The sequence below is a fragment of the Cervus canadensis genome, chromosome 8, assembly GCF_019320065.1.
Source record: "Cervus canadensis isolate Bull #8, Minnesota chromosome 8, ASM1932006v1, whole genome shotgun sequence".
NCBI lineage: Eukaryota > Metazoa > Chordata > Mammalia > Artiodactyla > Cervidae > Cervus > Cervus canadensis.
This window is the reverse complement of record NC_057393.1, coordinates 14,500,420-14,506,419: the sequence shown is the minus strand read 5'-3', so window position 1 is coordinate 14,506,419 and position 6,000 is coordinate 14,500,420. Positions and strand designations below refer to the sequence as shown.

At 47.9% G+C, this 6,000-nt stretch overlaps 1 long non-coding RNA gene across 2 annotated transcripts in view; it reads right to left on the bottom strand.

The window, feature by feature from the left end:
* Window positions 1-816: 816 nt before the first annotated feature.
* LOC122445892 overlaps window positions 817-6,000 on the bottom strand; it is a 29,122-nt gene continuing 23,938 nt past the window's right edge. The window contains exons 4-5 of one of the 2 annotated variants that reach the window (XR_006270720.1): window positions 2,376-2,523; window positions 817-1,485 (exon numbers count right to left, since the gene is read on the bottom strand). This is a non-coding gene — a long non-coding RNA (uncharacterized LOC122445892). The remainder of the gene's footprint in view (window positions 1,486-2,375; window positions 2,524-6,000) is intronic. The other variant, XR_006270721.1, reaches the window with a different exon arrangement.

Below are 6,000 nucleotides of genomic sequence, written 5' to 3'. Positions count from 1 at the left end.
AGGGAATGTTGGCCACATGCCAGGCCAAACAATGCTCCAAATTACAGTTTGATCCACGCCCTCTTGACCTTTTCTCAGAGGCCTAGAGATTTCAGTAGCGCTCAAATCATTTCCCTGAAGGAGCAAACAGAGGAAGTTTTTCTGCCAGCCTCCTGACTCAGGAGTGCACAGCTGATTTACCTGGAGTAATCAGAAGCATAAAAGGTAACATCTTGCTTGCATGAGAAAACTCTGATACCTGATTCAAATGGCCTGTGTGGCCAAGGTCTTCAGGAAAATCTGCTGCTCACAGAAACATTAAGTGGAGGGTCTCCCTTACTTTCCTGGTGATAAGTCTTTTTAATGAGAAATACCCAGCTTAAGGTTGCCTCAAGTCTTCAACAGAATTTTTGGTACATGGCTTAAAAGACTCCCGCTGATGCTGTAGCTTACAAAATACTTCCAACTACCCATTTGCTCAGTTTCTTTACTGTGACTGAGTTTTTGGTTTTTTATTTTTTCTAATGGGCTGCTTTAAAACAATTCTCAAATGGGTCAGTGAGGGGGAAAAAAATCCAGTCACCTGAAGAAAGCAGAATTGAAATACTATTTCAGCCATTCAAGTCATGGCACCCACGTCTAATACCACTCCTCCATGTAAATATATCGGAGAAGGAAATGACAACCCACTCCAGTATTCTTGCCTGGGAAATCAAGGAAGAAGAAGCCTGGTGGGCTATAATCCATGGGTGCAAAGAGTTGGACATGACTTAGTGACTAAACAACAAACAACATACATATATATGGCATACATATTTAATATTTCTCCTCCATATGTATATATAGAAGGAAATGACAATCCACTCCAGTATTCTAGATACATATAAATGTATGTATATCTCAACTGTACTGTTGAACATTGAAAATGAAAGCTATAGTTTGCCAGAATCATCTGTATTGCTAACTCTAAGCTGCATTCCAGAGTCAGGCAGGAATAAATAATTACTGGAAGCCATTCCCTGCCCCCACCACCTAGGTCTGTTTATTTCATATTTAATATATTTTTTTTAAGAATTAACAAGGGAGAACTGCCATCTGTCATTACTGCCTAGGGATCTGGAATTGAAACTTCCATTGCTAATGGCTTGTGATTTCCCCCAGCTCTCTAAAAGCTTCAGAGATCTAATTTTTTCTAACGGAGGCTTTGTCTATAGTGAATGAAGCCCTGGCTACGAAGTCGGCTCGGTTAAAACAATGGGAGTTACACAGACAACAGGAAAGAAGGTGCTGGCTTAGTATGCTGAGTGGTAACCCCCACACAGTCATCTGCGGTGATCTGAGCCCAGCCGCTCCTGACGCCGTCAAGTTCAGGGACAAGCTGGTCTTCTATTCACTGCTTCCATGGCTCCAGCAGAGGAAATCCAGTGGGGGATATGGCATCCTCGTATCTACACGTAACAATTCTCTGTTTAAGATTTCTCTGGGCTCCACACTAACAATGTCAGGCTGCCAACAGAATGAAGAGAGGGGAAGAGTCGAAACCAGTGCGTGAATATTTCAGGCTCGTTTTCCCCTCCCTCTGCACCTCCTCCCCGCAAAAAAACTCCTGCCTCAAAAGTGTGAGTCATTCGTGATAATCTGCAGAATATGAAGATGGTGCAAGATCGTCTCACCGTTTTCCCTGGGGGAGTTGAAAGCAGTGGCATCAATTTCATCGCCCAGGTCAGACACCTGAAAGTCATCCCGACTTTCACAGCACATCCAATCAGGCACCGATTCCTGTTGTCCAACCTCCACAATGACCTTCTCATCTCCAGCTTCCTCTTCCCGCCCAGTGTCCCTGCCCTGGGCCTGGTTCTCACCGCCTCTCACCTGAGCTACTGCATCAGCTCCATCTGGCCTCCCTGCCTCACCACATGCTGCCATGGTGGTGGTGATGGTTTAGTCACTAAGTCAGATCCAACTCTTGCAACCCTACGGACTGTAGCCCACCAGGCTCCTCTGTCCGTGGGATTTCCCAGGCAAGAATACTGGAGTGGGTTGCCATTTCCTTCTCCAGGGGGTCTTCCCAACTCAGGGATCAAACCCAGGTCTCTGGCATTGCAGGTGGATTCTTTACTGACTTAGCCCCCAGGCAAGCCCCAAGCACTGCCATGGGTTTCTCTAAACATAAACAAACCCAATCACATCTGTCTTCTTAAGAGCTTGGGTGGTTCTCCCTGATCTATGGAATAAAGTCTCAACTCCTTGCCCTGGCAGATGAGCCCCATCCTGGTTGGGAATCTATGAGCCTTGCTGTCCCTCCTGGCCCCTTGAGGACTGAGAAATAGACGAGGGTCTGGGTTGAGGCAGGCCCACCCCTCAGGGGAAGCCCAGCTCATCCACTCAATCTTTACCCTGCTCAGCTGCTCGACACCAACCGTAACCGCAGTGACGTCAGGGAGAGGGACACAGACACATCTCCCAACGCTGACCCCCTCCAAGGGGATGCTGCAGCCTGCCCCAGAACACAGAAAGGCCTGATGTTCCAGAGGGAAACAGCACCTGTCAGAGATGGGAAATGTCAGAGCAGGGAACCTGGCGGTATGTGGTCTGTAAATCATGTTCATGGAGGGAATGTGAAAATCAAATTTCTCTTGATAGAAATTAAAAACAAAGAAAAATAATGGATGCCGAATGGTGGAAAGATTATTCCACCACATCCCAGAGCACTTCCCAGGAGGAGAGTCACACCTGCCGGCACTCCGGGGTCTGCACCCTGCCCTGGTCTGTTAACCCTTTGCAGTCCTCAGCGCCCGGGGGTGCTCCCTTCCTGTCTCTCTGGGCCTCTCCAGTGCTCACAGCTTTCTGGAACAGAGTCACATAAAGGACCGCCCCTACCACCCGCCCAACTCAGGGACCCCTGATTTTTCCTCTTCTTAACAGCTGCAATTTGGGCAGCCCAGACCCTGCATCCTGAGTCTCTACGCTGCCAACAGTGGCTATTTACTGGCTCCAATTTCACTTGCGCTTCCCAGCTCCAGATGGTAAAGAATCTGTCTGCAAAGCCAGAGACCCAGGTCTGATCCCTGGGTTGGGAAGATCCCCTGGAGAAGGCACTGGGAACCCACTCCAGTATCTCTGCCTGGAGAATCCCATGGACTGAGGAGCCTGACAGGCTACAATCCACGGGCTCACAAAGAGTCAGACACGACTGAGTGACTACCACCACCCGCAAATGTCTTTCATCCACCAGGGACCCTCTGACCTCTTCCTATGTACATGGCTCCACTTCCTCCTGGACATACCCATCTCCCATCCCCAGCACACAGCACAGAACCAATTCCCATCACGTGGGACCTACGATGGGAAGGGTGATCCAGAGAACAGTGACAACATGGGGGACATCATTATCTTAAATAATATATGTGTAGGAAATGTACCTCCTAAGGGAATTTGTATGTGATCAAACATGTTTAGGAATGATGAATATGTGTTTAAGTGGAAGAAATAGGTTGAACTGGATCAGTCATATTAAAATTAATCAAGTATGTCCAAGTTAGCAAAATGCAGAAAACTGAGGAAAATCAATACCGTTTCTGAATTTTGACAAACATCTTAGGAAGACCATTGTCGACACAGGAATATCAAAGAAGAAGAAACTCGTTTTGCCATTTTAGGGACCACAATAGAGACGGGAGGACCAGGGTGGAGCTGAGACGAGCCCAGAGGACAGTCGCTGGGATCACCTGGGGAGGGATGCAGCCTGCATCTCACCCTGCCCATCGTCTCCATCACTGCCATGGCCACGAAGACCACGAGTACACGTCAGTTCTCAGTGCTCATCAGTCATGGCCATCAGCACCACTTGCCATGGCGGCCTCTCCTCCTCCTAGGAGGCCTTCATCATTCAGCTTCCAGGGCCCAAGCTTTTCCTCTCCTTCACTCACACAGCATCTCCGACTTTTCCATTTCTTCTTTCTCTTCTCCACAAGCTCCAAATGTGGGAGTACCCAAGGCTTTAATCGGCAGACATGTCTTTTCCATCAACACTCCTTCTTTGAGGAAGTGTCTTCCATCTTGTTTTTTTCAGCCGTGCCACGCAGCCTGTGAGATCTTAGCTCCCTGACCAAGGATCAAACCCATATCCCTTGCAGTGGAAGCGAAAAGTCCTAAGCACTGGACCGCCAGGGAATTCCCTCTTCTATTTTCTCGGCTTTAACCCCCATCAATGTGTGAAAGCTCCCACCTTGATATTTCTAGCCCAAGGCCCCCGCCCTCCACTTGCACGTGCAATAGGTAACTCTGACAAACAGGCCCCCTCCCCTTCCTCCAGTCATCTGGACCTCAGTAACTGCTAACTTCATCTTTCCAATTGATTGAATCAAAAATGCTGGTATCTTTTTTACTCATCTCTTTCACATCCTACATCCGGTTGCCAGAATCCCCAGATCCTACATTTCCCACTTCTCACCACCTCCACCCTGTTGTACTGACCCAAACCAGCACCGTCTCCCATCTATACCTCGAGACGGCTTCCTAACTGGTCTCACTGCCTAGCCTACTCCCCATCAAAGTCTCTTCTCAGCACAACCATTGGGATCCTTTAAAAACGTAAGTTAGATCATGCCATTCTACCACTCAAAACCCTTACTTCCTGTCTCAGAGGTCAAGTTGGCATCCCAGACCGTGCCCTGCGAGGCCCTCCCTGGCCTCACCTCCTAGCTATGAGGAGGCCTCACCTCCCTGCTGGACCTCTAACACTCAAGGCAACACCTACCTCAGGACCGTTGCACTAGCTGTTCCATCCACCCAGGATGCACCTCCCTCAGATATCCACATGGCTTGATCACCCACCCTCCTCAGGTTGCTGCAAGTGTCCCCTTCTCTGTGAGGCCTCCATGGACTCCCTATTTTCACCTTGAACCCCATCATTCCCTATCTTCCATTCAGCTTTTTAAATTTTTTTTAATTTATTTAAAATTTTTATTTATTTATTTGGCTGAGCTAGGTCTTAGTTGTGGCACACGGGATCTCTGGTCTTCATTGTGGCAGGCAGGGTCTTTTAGTGGTGCCATGAAAACTCTTAGTTTCAGCATGTGGGATCAAGTTCTCTGACCAGGGACCCAATCCAGGCCCCCTGCATTGGGAGCATGAAGTCTTAGCCACTGGACCAACAGGGAAGTCCCTCCCCCCATTCATCTTTATTTTCCCTCTGTACCATTTATCATCTGATGTATTTGTCAAGATTTGTAAACACACAAACAGACAGACACACACACACACCAGAATGTAAGCTCCACAAGGACAGGAATTTCCATGTCTTATTCACTGCTATATTTTCATGTCTAGGACAGATGCTAAATAAATATCTGTTGGCTTCTTTGCAGTTACACATTGGTTCATCTGTGTCACTTGCCATCTTGCCCACATAGGACCTCAGGGGACAGGATGACAAGTCACATCCTGCCATAGTACCCACAGTGGGACTTGATGGCACTGGACTGACCTGTCCACCTTTTCTGTGTCTGTTATATCTCAGGATTTCCAGAGCCTACCTGTGTGTGTGTAAGTCACCTCGTTATGTCCGACTCTTTGCAACCCCATGGACTATAGCCCGCCAGTCTCCTCTGTCCATGGAATTCTCCAGGCAAGAATACTGGACTGCATGGCCATTCCCTTTTCCAGGGGATCTTCCTGACCCAGGAATCAAACCTGGGTCTCCCGCATTGCAGGCAGATTCTTTACCATCTGAGCCACCAGGGAAGCCCCTAGTTTTCTGGGGCCTGGAAAAAAAAATGTGAGTAAAGGCTTATCGAATTAGTGAAATCCAGATAATTCAGCTCAAAGAGGAACCTGAATTAAATAAAATAACAAGAAACCACAGATGTGGGTTAAAAGATCCCTATTCATGTTCTTCCCATCCACTGGTGTTTGCTCAGGCAACTGCATCACTATGTCTAGCACACAGCAGCAGTATTTCACTGTGGGTACAGGAAGCTGTCCACCTAAGTTTACCAAGGATGTGGAGCTCCTGAGTTT